At 34.5% G+C, this 19,782-nt stretch overlaps 1 long non-coding RNA gene across 1 annotated transcript; it reads right to left on the bottom strand.

The window, feature by feature from the left end:
* Nucleotides 1-11,253: 11,253 nt before the first annotated feature.
* Nucleotides 11,254-18,704, bottom strand: LOC128551719 (uncharacterized). Its single transcript, XR_008368870.1, has 3 exons — nt 17,788-18,704; nt 14,132-14,217; nt 11,254-12,951 (listed from the first exon to the last, which is right to left on the bottom strand). It is a non-coding gene; the product is annotated as an uncharacterized LOC128551719 (long non-coding RNA).
* Nucleotides 18,705-19,782: the final 1,078 nt, after the last annotated feature.

Here is a 19,782-nt window from a genome sequence, read left to right on the forward strand (position 1 = left end):
GTTTACATGGCTTTTCTCTTCATAGCTTAATATCGTGTGACCACCTCTTGGACGTATAACTTTCATTAAGGAGGTAGGTTACCTTCATATTTGTATGTGCGCATGTCCAACCGGAAGCTAATGTGACGATTTACGACGACGTTTACGACAAACCAAATGTGTTTGTATAACCATTCTTTAGAAAAAAAATCATGAACCTGTCTCCGATCTGATGCTTAATGGTTTAATAATGCAGAAATAATTAATAAATTGTCACAGAAACGCTTCAAAACATTGTTGCTTTAAAATGACGTCATTGACGTCATGACGTTACGTGTCAGTTACCGCGCAAAATAAATAGCTTTTATTTTGAAAGTACGTAATTCTGTGCATTTTCTTTATTTGAACTATTTTTTAAACAGCCATTATTTACTGAAATATTTTTATGTGTCTTCGCTCTGAATAATAATCAGTAGTTTGCTTCTTTTATATAGTTATATTGAAATGTAATGCGAAATGTAAGAAAATGGAAGATGGTAACCAATGTTACTGGGAATATAGCTGGGTGAAAGGTTACTTAATATGGGCATTTTCAAATAAAAACTGGGCAGTTTGATTTGTAATACCTATTTTTCAGTTTCCGTTGATAATTTGTTACTTATATATTAAAACTAAGCTCTAAAACTGTCCAAATTTCACTAGAAAATTGTGGTTCTTGAATTAAAATGATGTTACCATGGAAACGAAGCCCGTGACCTATATATCTAAATGTAAATTCAAAAGCGTTGATACTGATCTATTTAAGGAACACAGCTTCGGCATTTTATTTTCATTTCAACAATATCCATAATAACAATAGCAGCATGCAGAACGACTTTTCCATAAAAATGTCAGACGAGGGGTACTGCTGTAAGTATCTTAAGCTCTGAAATTTGTTTAAATAAATGTAAATAATACGAAAATATTACTTACGTTAAAATTAAAATGTTTTAAAGCTACATTAACAAGAAAGATATCTTATTTAATTTTTTTTATAAGAAATTATGATAAAAAGCAAGATATAAGCTATTTTAAACATCTCTGTTGCCATGGTTACTTTACACTTTAAGAAAAATAGGGTACCATGTAAAGTTTTTGGTATTTTGCTAACAATATTACCCAAATATTCCATGTTGGTCATTAACAGAATGGCACTGAAGCCGTCGAAAACCCCGTTTTCATACATAGTTGTTTAAAAATGAGAGAAAATGCGTTACCATGGAAACACGAGCCCCGCGACATATATATTTCAAGCTTTTATTAGAAAGCTACCGCGCATACTAGAAAAAATACTAATTATGCAGACTTCTACGGATAACAATAAAACCAGAATGCACTGAAAACTGTTAAAAATACGTATTTTCCTTCTACTTTCTATATAAAATACCGTTAGAGAGTCATGTTCTTCAAACCTGTATAAAAATTGTACTTGAAGGGCCAGAGATAAAAGAAATTGAGATTATAGCAGTCAAAAAATTATATTACACGAAATACAAAAAATAGCTGCGGTTAAACTAATTTGAATTTACCCTGGTAACAAGGTAACCTACCTCCTTAAACGAGATCACATTGCCCTGACGTTCAGTCTGATGACGTCATTTGGAAGTAGACAACCTCCCTTTCCCTCCACTCTCTACAGGAATATATTACCTTCAGCAAAACTTAATTTAAAACGGGACCCTTTGCTAAAAAGCATTCGTGACCATGCCCTTTGCGAACATTGCGACAAACCTCATTATTTTCATAGCGTAAATACCCCTTGCCTGAAGTAGACATAGCATGTGATTACGTCCGGCTAGGCTTATTCCAGCACACGATTACCTGTTTTAATCAGAACTCTGTTGGCTTGTTAACGGTTCAATATTACTTGCTTGCTAAATCCAAGCGTAACTGCCGCTCTTGACACCGTTTTGAAAGGGTGACGTAAATGCGTACTGATTATGTAACAGTCTACACTTGCCGTTGTCTCGGTCTACCTGACCTAGGTTCGTCTGAAATGTCTGCAGGTTGTCGAAGTCGAACAATTCGACGTACAGCTGTATTCCTTTGACATTATAGTAACAGTACATGTCGTGCAGCGTCATCAACGCAAGCTCCGTATGTCAGTAGTACTAGCATCTAGAGTCTCTCTTGTTTGCTTAGGCGTGGTATCGCTGTTCCCGATAAAATATGGAATAGTATGTGTTTTTGTACGAATAAACGTTCTAGATATCGATAAACCATTGAAGTGGCCAGACAAGCATGAAAAAACTTTTTTGAAATGTAACAATATGTTTGGAAAAGATTCAGAATTTGAATTAACGTGATACATACTTATGTTTCCGTTTTATTGATAAGAATTGAATTTAATGATAAGTGACATATTTTTCAGATTGCTTTGGTAGAGTACAACCAAGGTAGAGTGTATAATGTTCTCCGAGATCCAGAGCTCCAATTGGATATATTAAATATGGACTCTTTTGTCATAAACCAACAAAACTGTCCTTTGTTTTAAACAAAAAAGACGTACAATCAGTTGACAGAAAATTTATCATTTGTGAATTTACCGGGGTTATAGAGGATGGCATCATACGAGTTAATAAGATGTCAATATCTCCACAAGAACTCCTTATTTCAAACTATGTGTAACAGTGTTGAACTTTGTAATGTAATGTTTTGTTATTTTGTCTCCCACCACACAGTTATGTGGAAGACATATTGATTTACCCCTCTGACTGTCTGTCTGTCTGTCACAAATCTTGTCCACGCTCTAAGTCGAACATCTCTCCGATCTTCATCACAAAAATGTGTTTAACCATAAATCCTCTGCCAAATTCGATAACTAGCCAAACTGATAGCCACTTTGGTATTATTGCCCTTGCATCACAGAAAATCGGCTTTTTTACACTTAGTCTGTGCTTTTAAGTCGAATAGTTTTCACAAAAGTATGCCCTTTTCGACTTCGAAGGTTTTTGGAAAGGCTTTAAATGTTAGCTTGTATCTAAGTACCACCTAAATGAATAGATTGAATCTTCACACATTCGGTCACTGTGGTGATCTGGCATGTAGTTTACAGGTTCCATAACTCTCTTTTGTGTTTTTATAATGTTGCCCCTTTTTCGACTCGTCTGTCATTGGTTAAGATTTTGTATGAAAGCTGGTATCTAACACAACACGCCGTAGACACGTGGCATGATACCCCACCCAGTCACATTATACTGACACCGGGCTGACCAGTCCTAGCACTATCCTCTTAATGCTGAGCGCCAAGCGAGGAAGCTACTAGTACCATTTTTTACGTCTTTGGTATGACGCGACCGGGAATCGAACCCACGACCTCCCGCACTCGACCCTGTTTTGTACTTACCGGTACTTACCGGATATTTGGTAAGTTGAATATGTAAGCTGGTATCTCGGTACCCACTAATGGGACTGGATTTAAAATCCTCACAATTGTCCGTTTTCGTGAGTTAATATGCAGTACACATGTTCCTTAATTCTGTTTTGCAATTTTACAGAATTATGACCCTTTTTAATTTGAATATTCATTCAGCTGACAAGCCTGTTGAATAGTCAAGCGTTGCTGTCATTCGTCAACTGTTGTTTTTTTAAATACTTTCTCTGTTACTGTTTTAATGACGTTCTTAAGGTAGTTCTGCACGTTTGATAAACCGGAAGTGATGGCGTAACGCCATTTTTCCGGAAAACGTAGAATAAAGACTGGATTCGGCGTACGGAACAGAAAATCATTTTATGAATTAATTGCAGCCTGTGAGTAAATTTATTACAATGGCACTGTTGCTATATTGTAAAGTCAAAATATGATATTAAAACATATCACTCGTTAAATAATCCAAAATAACGTCTTAAAATTAGCGTGAAATGTCCGGTTTACTTTAATCATGGTCAAATATCTCAAAAATAAGCACACGGACCTATATATTTTATTTCATCAGATTATAGGTCATGTCTTTATTTACAACTGTGAGAAGTTTCATCAAAATCTACATTGTAGAAAAATTTCTATCCGCGAAAATGTTATGAAAGTTATGATTTTCCCATAGACTCCCATTATGAAATATTGCGTGAGGTCCCTACTTTTCAAATCAGTCTAGCAAAAAATCAAGCACACGGCCCTATCTTTTTTATTTGCTTAATTTTTTAGGTATATTCTGAAGTTTTGAAAAATCAGTGTTTAATCAAATTCTACATTGCAGAAATAATTTCGATCCAAACGTGCAGAACTACCTTAACGTCCCGTTTCAAAATGCCCTCGGTGACAAACTTTAAAACAGTGTAGAGCTTAAAATAGTGAAGATAATCACTTCAGATTTGAAAGATAAAAGAATGTTTTTCATGAATGTTTTGTTATCTGAATTTTGATTTTTTTATTATGTATTTGTTGGCGGATTGACTTTTGTTATCTGCATCTTTTTTCTTCTTTAATAACCTTTTTGTAGCATGTATCTTTTATCTTAAACATAAAATGTTTTGCTGTACAAGTTAACAATGCCGAATTCAGGCCCACACTTTTAGAACTCGGCATCGTTTCAGTTTTTATAGAAAACCATGAATGTTTGAGAAACGCTTGTAACTTGTAAGATTGTTTGTTTCCAGGAATCGTGTTAATGATTTCGGCAAGAATCAAGGTGCATTTTAATTGTTCTCGAAGAATTTATACAAAATGCTTGAAAGTTTGCCAAAACGTTCGTAATATGTATCGTTCCTCAATCGTACATACATATTCGGAAACATTCGGTTTTGTACAAAAATGGCGAAAAACCACAGTTGCTTCTTTTTTTTTCAAGAAAAAAAGTTGTGCTTATTTTAGAAATTATTTATAATATCCCTCTCAGTAATTTGCCGCTGAAAAATCATTGTTTGGTGTTCAGATGCGTGAGAATTATGTCACCCGGGCGCGCAGGCTCAGTGATATAATAATACACATCTTAACGACATACAATGATTTTAGTCAAGAGCAAAACATTAAAAGACATATATTTACTCTATTCTAATAGGTTACCAATGATTTTAAAGTACATCGTTGTCGACATCTGTTAAATATGTGTCTGTTTTTCTTGGTTTCTTATCTAGCGCGCCGGTACCGTTTGACGCTAAGTAGATATCTAAATTGAAAATAAAATATACAACAAAATAAAATGATAACTCCATTATATCCTTTAATAATATCTTAAACCTTTATTTTCTCCATATGGCGTAAAGAACATAAAAAGAAGTTGTAATAATGACGATTATGATGATAAGTCAATCCATGATTTAGTCTGTTAATATATATACAAAAATAACCAGACGTTCTTTAAGTCCCCAGTGTTTGTCATCGGCCTGTCTGACACATATTACAAATCTTTCATCTGAACATTTCGTTTACTATATTGTATTCATATTTTTTTTCATGTTCCCAAATGTACTGTTTGAAAATATTTTATATAACCATTATATAAGACTTTGTATTGTATCATCTGTACTCCAAATAACTAGAATGTTATTATCCTTTAAAACTGTGTTTCTGTTATTAATAATAACCAAATTTTGAGTTGTATAAAAATATTGGTAATTTCTCTTTGTAATGAAAAGATAAAAGATTTTTTAAAAACATTTAGTATATTCTTTAGTAGTGTTCTTGATTACTGGGTCTCGTTTTATATATCTAAAACATGTTGACCGTTTTCCAAGCACAACAGAATTGAAATTATAAACATACTAGAACCGTACAGTCATCGCATATGAAAACAATGTATTTAGTCTCGAGTAAATTGAAGTATGAAGGAATAGCGACAATATACGTCTGTTTTGTGTTTGAACGTTTGCACAAGCTCTAGTCATATTATTTGCTCTGTGATTTTGGTAAGCTCTAGTCATATTATTTTCTCTGTGATTTTGGTAAAATTATAATACAAATAGTACTGCTTTACATTACCCTTTAGAATTCGATAAGGTACTTTTCAGTGTATTCGTTTTCTGTCCGCGTCTTTGAACAAAACTGACCAATCAGCTGATCTCTTTTCAATGAGTTGTCTTTTTAATTAATGGGAAAAAATTGCATTGTATCATCTTTAACTCATTTATACGTGTCTCTTCCTACAGAAGAGGTGCATTAATTGTACTGTTGTTAAAGAAAGCAAGATGTTCTTATATATCTGTCAGCTTAATTATTCGTTTTTACGTGTTTGTATATTAAACTTATTGTTTAATAGTACTCGTAACATGCGTTTGAAAATTCCTACAGTTAACACGTCAAAGCAGGAACTTCGGTCATGGTATACGTGGCATATATGAGACAATTGACCTTGTTCATTAACTTGGGTCAATTACTATCATGTTATTTTCAGCAAAAAGATTTCACTTATTTTGTATGTCATGTAAATAAAATACCAAAAACGACATTTTTGCTTACCGTTTTGTGCCATTTGAAGGGTTATATGTTCGTACACATTGATCGTGTTCATGGTTTACCTTAATATGGCTTTTCGTTTGTATTTCGGGCTTGGCATTCGACTGCAATTTCAAGGCGTATGTATATATTTTAAATGCACCATACATATTTCATGGCTCTTATTTCTATCAACTATTGACTGCTTAATAAACATAGATATGAACCTGTAACTTCAAATGGGTTAGGAACCAGTTTATATTAAAGAACCATGACGGCTTATGTCATTATGACGAACTATATACCTATGTTATGGCTTTAGCGTATGTGTCATTTAAAACTCGAGTTGTTAGTTTGTTATGCCTGCCACGACAAAGTTTATTATTTAAAGAAGAATGAAAAGTGATTTTTTTAAAAAAAGGACGTGGGGGGATGTTACCCTATCTATGGCTCTATTGTATGTGAAAAATGAAAAGTGATTTTGTTAAAAGGGACGTGGGGGGATGTTACCCTATCTATGGCTCTATTGTATGTGAAAATTGAAAAGTGATTTTGTTAAAAGGGACGTGGGGGGATGTTACCCTATCTATGGCTCTACTGTATTTGAAAAATTGAAAACTGATTTTGTTAAAAGGGACGTGGGGGGATGTTACCCTATCTATGGCTCTACTGTATTTGAAAAATTGAAAATTGATTTTGTTAAAAGGGACGTAGGGGGATGTTACCCTATCTATGGCTCTACTGTATTTGAAAAATTGAAAATTGATTTTGTTAAAAGGGACGTGGGGGATGTTACCCTATCTTTGGCTCTACTGTATTTGAAAAATTGAAAATTGATTTTGTTAAAAGGGACGTGGGGGGATGTTACCCTATCTATAGCTCTTCTGTATGTGTTATATATCTGTATAATTATTTTTCAATATCACCCCAAAAAAAGGACAAATGGAATTTCCTTTTTTATTCTGGAAAGCCTTGGTAATAATACGTATTAAAGTGACTAACCCACACATCGTGGTGTGAGAATTTATAAAAACAAACGTTTATCTATATTCACCTTTATGTTGCATATTTAATATTCTAACAATGTATTTTTCATCGAATTCTGTCCAAAATCGTTGTTTTCCTAATAAATCAAAAATAAAAACATTCGTCTACTATTTCTGATAAGGATATTCCGGTTTTTAAAAATCGGAATTCCCGGCCTTCAGCGAGCACCTTGCAAACATCAGCTGGTGACAGTGAGAACATGATAATCAATAGAGTGTACAAGTATAGGTATCACATAGTGTAATGAAGTTTTGAAAATGTAACCAAATAAAACAATAATATAAAATGAAGTCAGTACACTTTTGTCCGTAAGTCAAGAATAGTATTCCGTATCTCTGCGTAAATTATTTCTCGATGTCCAAAGCTTAATAGCGATGTAGCGATATAACTATTGCATATCCTTTCCGCAGCCTTAACGTACTAAAACGTATTAGCGTCTAATGGCCCTTTCACGCTTCCGTAGAAACAACATTTATTATACGAAACTTATTTTGAAAATATTTCTGAAATGTCTAGCTCTCAAATTCGGTTATATCTTACATCTGAGGCATATACTGACACTCTCAGACAACATCAAAAATGACATTTTGAGCGATTTGATGAAGTTCCAAAATTATCAATGTACCCTTGGTCCATTACGGACCCTGTGGGATTTGTGTTTATCCGTATTTCAATTCGTAATAAAGTGCTGAAAATTGGCTCCCCAATAGCAAAAAAAAAAAAAGTCCACGCGCATACATTTAGACGGGGTGACCCCTGCGCGTGACCCCTGCCTATCTACGAATCAAAATGCGGCTTTCGTTTTCAAGTTTAGCATTTCTACTTTCATTTTATTTACTTCCGGAAACAGCTGAAGGTCGAGTGACGTCATTTACTGTGTTGTCAAAAACATACATATACCTGGCGAGGTTGCATAAATATGTGCTGGCCGTCCTAAGGATATATATGTCTTTATAATTTAACTAATATCGCATGTGCAAGTAGTTGTGCGGACAAAATGTTTACCTGCCAATCTCGGGGTTGTTGGTTCGAGTTTTGAATCTGACCATTTTTTTTTAATTTTATCTGCAAACTTTACAAGTAGAAAAATTGCCACACTTATCTGATTAAACTTTATGGTCCATTTCTTGAAAGAAATACACGTGTAGTCTAGTTAACCTTTGTGGAACAAAATGAATTAAAAATCTGTAAACTGAGTTTCTCAGATAAAAAACAAAGCACTTGTCAACAACGTTTCAAGAAAATCAGTACTACAAGAAATAACGGTCAGAATTTGTGAAATATGTTACGTAAATATTGTAAGAATAAAAGCAATATCGATAACATAAAATTACACTAAAATTTTTAAAGAAAGCGATCTGAGATGTTTTTGAACTCGTGGTAACGTGCATGGAAGTCAGACACCTTACCACCACGCCATCGTGTCATTGGTTATTTATATAGGTTATTTCAGTAATATAGATATTTTCAGGATACAAATATTGCGTAAACTAACGAAAATCCCCGAAACTACTGGCGAAGATTAATGAGTGCCGGGACAACACTTGCAGACAGTACGTTTACGATGCAGTCTGTGATTCGTAGTATATTTTTTCGTTGGGAGTTCGATTCCCAGACACGTTAAAATTTTGCTATTAAAACTGTATTTTTTTTTTCTTCAATACAATCCAACAAAAACAAAACGAGTTAGTTAATCTAGTTCTAACTTGTTTACTTACTTATATATCACTGTTGACACGTAATTATGTTTAAATACACTCCGCCTTTAATATGGTCTTATGTTTTGCAAGCTTTCCTGTGACATTTTAACCTGTACGGGTTAGTTTTATAAATTTTATAACAAGCTTACACCTCACTTTAATAAAAGCATTGCCCGGTCATAATTTCAGTATCGACTGAGTTATACGAAAATACTAATAGGAAACAAAACAATGAATTCGAAACCAGGGAAAAAACAAATTTACACAAAGTATGTAATGCAAAATAAATGTCGGTCGAATTTAAGGTTCGAACCGTCAAAACTATCACTATAAAATGAATATGTATCCATCCACTCAACCTACTGCGCCATCAAGCCAACTATTGATATCCAGCTTATATCTTTACTTTAATATTAATATGAAATAAGGCACTGCCTCAATCGGGAATCGATCAGACTTAAACTCATCCCTTAAACATTTAAAAAAAAACTGTCTACTAGGGTGTTAACAGGCAAATTGTTGAGAAGCATAATGACAGACTTAAGGTGATCACATCAGCTCACACTGTGCTCAGGTGAGCTAAAAATCATACAAACTGAAAAGTTACTAGATTGCAACTCACTGTTAACAAGACTTAACAGACAGACACACATCAACAATCTATTTGCACCACAGCAGGTTAAAAGCTCAGTCTAGGGAGGCATACTAACCTTCTTGTGCAGGCTTGATTTTTTTTCTCTATTTGTGTTAAGTGTAATTCTGAAATTACTCGTAAAACAAATCAAAACATGATTAAGGTTTATCTGTATACACATTTATAATGATCATAGATCACATAATTTGTTTTATCCATACAAGAAATAGAGCTGAACTGTGAATAACAACTTTTAATAACAATACTGGATACTTTTGTCAGGCTTTGAAATAAGTATTGTCAAAATAAAGAAAATGTGACTTGCTGTAATCTGTACTCTAAAATGTACAATTTCTCTTACAACAAGAACAAATAAACAAGAGGGCCATGATGGCCCTGTATCGCTCACCTGACATATTGACCTAAAGATCATCAAGATAACATTCTGACCAAGTTACATTAAGATATGATCATAAATGTAGCCTCTAAAGAGTTAATTAGCTTTTCCTTTGATTTGACTTGATGACCTAGTTTTTGACCCCACATGACCCAGATTCAAACTTGACTTAAAGATCATCAAGATTAACATTCTGTTTAAGTTTCATGAAAATGCAGTCATAAATGTGGCCTCTAGAGTGTTAACAAGCTTTTCTTTTGATTTGACCTAGTGACCTAGTTTTTAATCCCACCTGACCCAGATTTAACTTGGCCTATAGATCATCAAGATTAAAATTCTGACCGAGTTTCATTAAGATATGGTCATAAATGTGGCCACTACAGTGTTAACAAGCTTTTCCTTTGATTTGGCCTGGTGACCTAGTTTTTGACCCTAGATGACCCAATTTCAAACTCGTCCAATATTTTATTGAGAGTAACATTCTGACCAAGTTTCATTAAGATTGGGCCAAAATTGTGACCTCTAGTGTTAACAAGCTTTTCCCTTGATTTAACCTGGTGACCTAGTTTTTGACCCCACTTAAGCCAGATTTTAATCTGATCTATGGATCATTAAGATTAACATTTTGACCAAGTTTCATTAAGATATGGTCATAAATTAGGCTTCTAGAGTGTAAACTAGTTTTTTCTTTGATTTGACCTAGTGACCTAGTTTTTGATCCTACATAACCCAGATTCAGGCTGGACCTTGAGATCATAAAGATAAACATTCTGACCAAGTTTCATGAAGATATAGTCTTAATTGTGACCTCTACAGTGTTAACCAGCTTTTCCTTTGATTTGACTTTGTGTCTTTTGTGACCTAGTTTTTGATCCCAGATGACCCAATATCAAATGTGTCCAATATTTTATTAAGGTTAACATTCTGACCAAGTTTCATAAAGATTAGGTCAAAATTGTGACCTCTAGAGTGTTAACAGTCAAATTGTTGACGACGGACTGAACGGACATCGGGCACAGTACCAAACTTTATCATCCTAGGCTCAAGGTCTCAAGTTATCATTCGGAAACAGTTCAACTGTTCAAGGTCACTGTGACCTTGACCTTTGATCTATTGACCTCAAATTCAAACAACCTGTATTTTATCATGTTACACCTGTGTTACAAAAGCTATGATCCCAGGCCAAAGCGTTTGCAAGTTATCTTGACCTTTGACCTACTGACCCCAAAGTCGTCTTGACCTGTACCTATGTACCAAAACATATTTAAATCGGTCAAGCTTTTCATGAGTTATCATCTCGAAGCCATGAAAACCTACTGACTGAAAGACAGACAAGCTTACTACATGGGGGTATAACAGAACATTCTCTTTAAAATCTCATGAAAAATATTACTTTACTGTAACTATGTTAATTACAATGTAGTAGACATTCTTTACAAAATAAACCAGAAAACAATTATCTAAAATAAGATTAATGAAACTTTAGTATGTTTTATGAGAACTAGATGCCCATGGGCAATATGTCGAGCCTGCCAGCTGTCAAAAGGACTGGGAGTTGTACATGACACTCCTTGTCTCATTGAGGCAAACATTTATGCCAAATAAAAGAGATTGCAAAAAGTTACAATATAAATTATTTACAGTAACAACAAAGGAACGTAAATTTAAAAAAAAAAATTTAAAAAAAATTATAAAAAAAAATATATAAAAAAATTCTAAGTCCACACAAAAATCCGCACCACCAGAGATAGGTCAAAATACACCTGAAAATTGGATGTAACATGCATGTTGTACTACAGAAAAGTGGTCTTGATTTTTCCCTATGACCAGTAATAAAAAAGTTACAAATGTAAGCTATTTATAGTAACAACAAAGGGAAGTAATTCTAGGATCTTACGCATGACCCTCCGTCGCTTGATGATGAACAATTGTGCCAAGTTACATCAAAATCCCTCTATGCATCAAAAAGAAATGCTGCAGACAAAGTCATTCTTGTATCTGACTTTTGACCTCTAAGTGTGGCCTTGATCTTAGACCTAGGGAACTGGTTCTTCTGCAAGACACTCCGTCTCATGGTGGTGAACATTTGTGCCAAGTTACATCAAAATCCCTCCATGCACGAAGAAGAAATACTCTGGACAAAGTTGTCATTCTTGTATCCTTTGACCTCTAAGTGTGACCTTGACCTTAGACCTAGGGACCTGGTTCTTGCGCATCACACTCCATCTCATGATGGTGAACAATTGTGCCAAGTTACATCAAAATCCCTCCATGCATGATAAAGAAATACTCCAGACAAAGTCATTTTTGAATTTGACCTTTGACCTGTAAGTGTGACCTTGGCCTTTGAGATAGGAACCTGGGGTTTGTGCACGACACTCCGTCTCACTGAGGTTAACATTCATACCAAATATAAACAAGATTGCTCCATGCATGTCCAAGTTATGGTCTGGACAAACAAATCCGGACGGACGGACGCACGCACATACACCAAACAGACATTTGGACAACTATGTCTTCGCTACCGCTAGCGGCTCGACAATAACAAAACCAATGTGATAATACATTATCTCTTAAAGTAACAGAGCTTAGTCAATCACTGCTGCTCTCAAAATAAATTTAGTTTCCAAGTAAATCCTGAATTCCTATCCTTAAAAGTTTTTTTTTATTCAAGTTCCTTTGTATTTCTGTCTTTTCATATTTTCTGGTGTTTCTTTCTTGCTTTTCAAGTATACTGGATTTGTTGACCTTCCATTTTGTAGCTGCCTGCTCTCAAGAAGTAAACCTGTAAAACACAAATCAAACATTGTAAATTGATAAAAAGAGACCCCAACCAACTTTCATAAAGATCCCATGAAAAATGTGACCGCTAGAGTGGTCACAAGCAAAAGTTTACGGACGCACGCATGGACGACGGACGCAGCGCGATCAGAAAAGCTCACTAAAAAATCAATATCTGAGAACCGCTTCCTCCGGTAATACTAAGCTGTAAACAAAATTAAACCATTTGTTGATGTGATTTTTGGGAAATGTTACCTTGCATTTTGGGATGCTGGGAAAAAATTCAATATTTTTGGATTGGGAAGTGGCCGAATATAGGCCTCTGTCATATAAGGATGAAAAGCCCTGCCGGCTAACAATTTCTGACAAGAGATCATTTTCAAAGTTTTTCTTTTCGGTGAGTTCTATATGGAATTAAATTCTTTGGGTAATTTTGAAAGAGGACCACCCTATGATCATTCTGTGAAGTTTGGTGTAAATCTGCCCAAGGGTTCTGAAGAAGATTTTTTACAAATTGTTGACACATGACAAACATCAACAGTTACTCATGTTGTCACCCTGTGACATGTGATCGAGATAATAATTGTTTAAATTTGCATAAATGTATTAATTTTTATGGTTTTGTCCAGAAATGTTTTTTCATCAAGAAAATGAAATGGGAGTCTTTACTAAGGCCTAAAAAAAATTCTTTGTTTCCGGTAACATGCTAAAAAAATTAGGGTAGGTAGCCCCCGTAGGTCGGAAAAACTTTTTCTTTGGATTTTTAAAATTATTTTTAGGGAGACTTTTTGGAAATTATTTTTGCGTCAAAAAATAAATACAAATAGGGGTGTTATGCCTCTAGAGCATTAGTAAGTTGATTTATAACATCAGTGTCCACGTTTAAAGCATAAAAAGTGCAGTTTTGCAACTTTTTGTCAAAAAGTTGAAAAAAAAATGTTCTCAAAGGCCATAAAAACATTTAGGGTCTGGCCAAAAATTTATGGTAGGTCAGGATACAGGAAACAGACAATTTTTTTTACACCTTATGTTCCTTGGTATTTGATTCTGTGCACTGACTCAATCGCAAAAATCTGTCCACACAAATACTAATTTGTATACAGTAATTATCATGCTTTTTGAATGATTGAAACTGCTGCCCACAGCTGCAACTATATAATAAAGAAACAGAAAGATAGAAATACCTTATGAGCTGCAAGCAAGTGGTTTCAGTCTGTCAACAAGCACTTTGGAGCAGCACAACAATACTCTGTATAATAGACCAAGATGCCTGAAAATAGTGAAAAAGTGAGCAAATTAAGAAAACATGGACAACCAGCAGTTTTGAAATTTCAAAGGTCTAAGGCCTAACATCTTCTTTGCAGTTTTTCAATTTTCATGCCAATTAAATGACCCCAATTATATTATTGGCATGGCGGGAGAAATTTGTGAAATAAAACTTTTTTAATGAAAATAAAACAGTAGCAAATTTTGTCAAAATGTACAATGAAACAAAGTAAATGCGGTTAACAATTTCAGATTTGAAAAGAAAAGTCACTGTATGAGTATAGGTTTGTTTACACGACTGACCAGCCAGAACAGCAAAACATTACTTTAACCCAGTGAATTCCAGGTACCTTTTTGACTTGGTGGTCTATGACCTTCACTTTGCTCGATATCATTAAAAGGCAAAAACAGACTTGTAAAGCAGCTAGAAGAATCTGTTCTGCCTTCCTCAGTTTAGTATGAACACAGGAGCCGACAAAATGCTACAATTGTTTATTGGTATGTGACGGTCATGATTCATAAATGTATAAATATAACTTTAAACATATTTGAGTATGTGTGCAGTGTACAAAATTCAGATTTCAACTAACCCATTCTGGCAACCAGATAGAAAATTTTCCAAGCCTCACACCAAATTAATATTTCACATACCTTAACTTAAAGCTGAATTTTGAACCATAAAACAACTGGTCTAGCTCATACCCTCAAAATACTTCATCATATTGTTTGGGACATGATCGACTGGGGATTCCTAGAAGAACAGGAATTGAATGCATCGGAACAACAAGTAATGTGAGCGGCTTCAGTTTGCATTTGCAGAGCTCAAATTTAACTTTTTTGACCAACGTACTGCAAATTTTAGCACGTAGCTTTTTTTTCTTGTTGCTAAATCTGAAATCTACTTGCAAATTTAGACTTTCAATTAAAAATGTTAGAATATCCTAAAAAATCATGCTAGAACATCAATATTGTTTGCACAGTTTTCCTTGGCATACAATTTTGTGCGTTATAACTCAAAATGACCCTCAAAGTAATTCGGAACGCATCATTGATGGCGTAACTTAACTACTGGCTGAAACTACGGCAAGGCAAATTTTCGTACTTAATATTATAAATACCGATTCAACTGTATACATGTAAGAATTAGTAAGATAGCCTGCGTTCTAGATTTAATTATAAGATAGACCTCTACATTTCTTTTAATATAATCAGTAATGCATTCAACAAAAAATGGCTAACCAAAAAAGATGTTGTGTTTTCTGTTATCCTCAAATGAAAGCGAATCTCAGACAAACATTAACCAAAACCGCAACAATTTTGACTATTATTTGTATTTGCAAAATAAACTGTGTGAAATTTTTATCTTAACTCGCATTCCATGAAACTGACTTGCATTTAGCGAGCAATGTTGGCAAAAAGCCGGTCAATATGAGTATTGACCAGGCCGGCGGTCAATACTGGTTAAAACCGGTCAATACTGGTCGATTCAATACTTTGGTCACTCTTGGGTGGTCAATACTGGTTTATTCAACACTTCTACATAATGCACATTCACAGATTAGAACAAGCTGTAACAGTAATGTAAAAATTATAAAGCAGTCTGAATAATATAAAATTTTGTTTGTTAAAAAGTATAGTGGATTAGTGGTCAATACTGGTCGATTCAGTTTTGGTCCTTGGCAATGTGTCCTGGTCAGGCTCAGCTCTGGACAATATACTTAGACTGGTCAGTGATCAATACTAGTTTATTAAATGCTTTTATCACCTTAAAGTATAGCCTTTATTTTGAATTAATTAAAAAAATTATTACTATAAATCACACTCATTGAAATGGACAGTACTGGTCAATTCAAATTTTGGTCCTACACAGTATCCCTGATCAACACATATAGTGGTCAATACTGGTCATTTGAATACTTTGACTGCATAACTAATTTTTTATAGATAAAGTTACCATGTTCAAGCACCTCATTAATACAGTGGGATTATTGATCATGAGAGCTAATTAGTGACTAGACAGACAGGCCTGCAACATATAATCTGTTGTATATTGTAAGACATGGTGTCAATTAGGCAATGTGACACTTGCTATCAAAACACAATTAAACCACTTCAGTGAAAGGGTCCAGTTGTAGGCAGCAATTTTTCATTGAATTAAATACCAATAAAAATAATTAGATTTATCACTTGTGAATCAAACACTTAACTGCTACAGTTTATGAAATACTTTCTACAAATGAAGTTCAGTTAAATTAGCAGTCTAATGAACAGTATCAACCAGTGCTGACAAATTGACCACTTCTGACTAATTTGGGAGTATTAATTTGTTTGCTTGAACTAAATATAATGCATGCATATTGACTAATTGACCAGTATTGACCACTTCAGGGAGTATTGACCTGGGCGGTTTTAACCGGTTAAAACCCGCCCAACATTGTTAGCGAGTCCAAAATTTGAGCCCTGTGATTTGTGAAAGTAATTACATCTTCTGCATGATTATGGTTCTGACTAACTCTTAAACTGTTGCATTTATGGGACAGTTTGAATTCAATTCCTTCATAATTCTGACCAACTAATCGAGCATGCATAAGGGCTGTACTTTTGTAGTTACGAATTTGTTAGGGATCAGATATGACTTAATCTTAAAATGTGGCCATATCAATATGGATTTATTTTAAAATGTGGTTGTATCAGTACGACATGTAAACAGTATTACATATTCCAAAGAAAGATCGAGCTGAATTGCATGTCTGCGCCAAGTTGCACTTATCAACGCTATCCTGACTGTTGACAATTTGCACGGTGTCAAATGAGTGTGGTATATACGAAACAAACGCCAATAGCATAATGAAATGATTAATGTAATGCATTAACACATAATTTTTTTGGACTTCAAAAATTATGCGTCATAAAAAACTGAAAAGGGGAAATAATTCTACCAAAACTGAAGGCAACCAAGTTATTTTTATTTTAATTTGTGTCATATGAACCAAGTTTGAAAGAAATATCTTTACTATTTTTCAAAAAATGTTAGTTTTTATGTCGAAAGCCAGATCGGGCAATGTTACCAGCCTGTTTAAAATCTATATTTTTTTCTATAAGCCAACCCGATTCCCTATATTTAGGCTGAGCACAGCTTATTGGCAGAATCATAAGCTCAACTTGCACAGTGTCAAATGAGTGTGGAATATACGAAACAAACGCAAATAGCATAATGTAATGCATTAACACATAATTTTTTTGGAATTCAAAAATTATGCGTCATAAAAATCTGAAAAGGGGAAATAATTCTACCAAAACTGAAGGCAACCAAGTTATTTTTATTTTAATTTGTGTCATATGAACCCAGTTTGAAAGAAATATCTTTAGCTTCTACTATTTTTCAAATTTTTTTAGTTTTTATGTGGAAAGCCCGATCGGGCAATGTTACCAGCCTGTTTAAAATCTATATTTTTTCTATAAGCCGACCCGATTCCCTATATTTCTAAGGCTGAGCAATAAGGAATTTCTATGCTTTTTATGGGTGGGGTGTTTGTTTACATTATTATTATACAATGGAAAGTTGGTTACTCACGTTTCTAAAAATGTCAACAGGTCCAACCATGCACATGCTGAACTGGAGTGCCGTCCATATTCTATATAAAAGTAAAATAATTCCATTTATCAGTCATGCCTGCAAGTAAAATCACGGATTTCTTAATTTTAAAAATCCAATACTGTACGCTTAGTGAGTAACAGAGAAGTTCAAAGAAACTAAAGTACCGGAAAGGAATTAAAATACGATCTGAAAAGCGACACAAAGGTGAATCTATTCTCTCATTCCCCGAGCTGAAGAACTCGTTGGAGAATGTTTTTGTTTTCTCAAATTTTCAAAATGTCGGCGCCAGTGTAACAGTATCGGTACTGTATCCACTCTCACTCTAAATATAAAAATATTCAAAATGTCGCCGTTTAAAAATGCAACTCAGTATTGAATAAAACATGTTTGTATCACAAATTATATCAGTGTAGTCACGTTACCGGCTGATTAGCTTCTGACGCAACAAAATTAACAGCTTACTTTGAATATTCTTTCGGGTCGCAGACATCTTATTGTGCGGATATTGCGTTTCGCCTACCGATCTGACGGACGCTTATTAACATTAACGAAGACCGTGATATCCCGAATTTCATCGGGGTCGTCGCACGCCCATGGTCTAAACCGGAACTCCATATTTTTTTATTTGAATAGTATGTGTTGTTTGGATACCCTCGTATGTTAACGTAGTGGGATTCGATCCCGATTTTCGTCGATTCGCGACGAAAATCGGTAAGATCGATTCCCTATTAGTGATGGAAGCATGAAAGTATATGGTTTGCTGCCCACGTGATGAAAGTGTCATAAAATATTGTCGCGTCTCGTTCTATATTTATATCAATGTTTACAAAATAAAGCGTTGTAACGGTTTATAAACATGCGTGAGAAAAACTACGAAAACTCGAATGTTCCCGTAAATCTGGAAACTAGAAACTTATCAAGCATTAAGTGTCATGTAGATATATGAAATAGTGGCGGCATTTTGCCTTTTGGTGATAAATTATTTTAAAAATCACAATTCACAATGTGTGGGTTAGTCGCTTTAAACGTTACTTCAGAAGATGCAATATTACAAAATGTGCCATAATATTTTCGAATTTCGACTTCTTACATACAACTAATTCATACGAAAACAGTTTATTTTTGAATTAGTTCAACCCCGAAAGTTCAAATGGCAAGCCTATTAAGACACAATAAAAAGGAGAGTCGCCCAAGATTAGTTGACTTCTTTCCTGGCGGCAGTTTACGTGTATATTACATATAGTCTAATTTCGGTGAGTGCGTTTATATACATCCATCTACGAAGAGTTTTTACCAGACACGGAAAATACCAAAAACCTTTGAAATCTTTTCTGACTGACTTGAGGCAGGGGTCTCAAACCGGTTCGCGACGTGTTATCTTGTTATCGTGAATGTTTTTGTCAAGTTATTTGAACAGCAACTCGTGCAAATATATACATACGAGAATACATCAAAATGTTCTTTGCCTAACATAATAACGATGTTTAATCAAAATTATTCTCACATCATTTTCAACATATATGTACTCATCCGCGACTTCCATGAACTTGTTCAAGTAATGTTCCAGTTTTTTTTTAATCTTTGAAGATATTTCTCCCTCAAGAAGGTCTCCCCATAATCAATAACTTTAACAACATTATCAAAATGTCTTCCGCACAGATCAGATTTCAGTTTTGGAAAGAATGAAAAGCTCGATGGTGCTAAGTCGGGTGAATATGGAGACGTGTGATGAGTTCTAAGCCTCAGCTGGTAGCTATAACTATTGCAATCCTAGAGGTGTACACGGAGGCACAGAATACAGCCATTAGATTCTCTCTCCGCTTTAAATTGGTTTTCTGTTTCAAAGCTCGTAATTCTGTACTAAAGTAATTTCTATTTAGTGGGATATAATCCATCATGATAACACCCTTTCAATCCCAGAATACAGATGTTTTGATGTTTCTACTGTTTATTCTAGTTTGGCTATGAGAT

The sequence above is a fragment of the Mercenaria mercenaria genome, unplaced genomic scaffold (genome assembly GCF_021730395.1).
Source record: "Mercenaria mercenaria strain notata unplaced genomic scaffold, MADL_Memer_1 contig_1584, whole genome shotgun sequence".
NCBI lineage: Eukaryota > Metazoa > Mollusca > Bivalvia > Venerida > Veneridae > Mercenaria > Mercenaria mercenaria.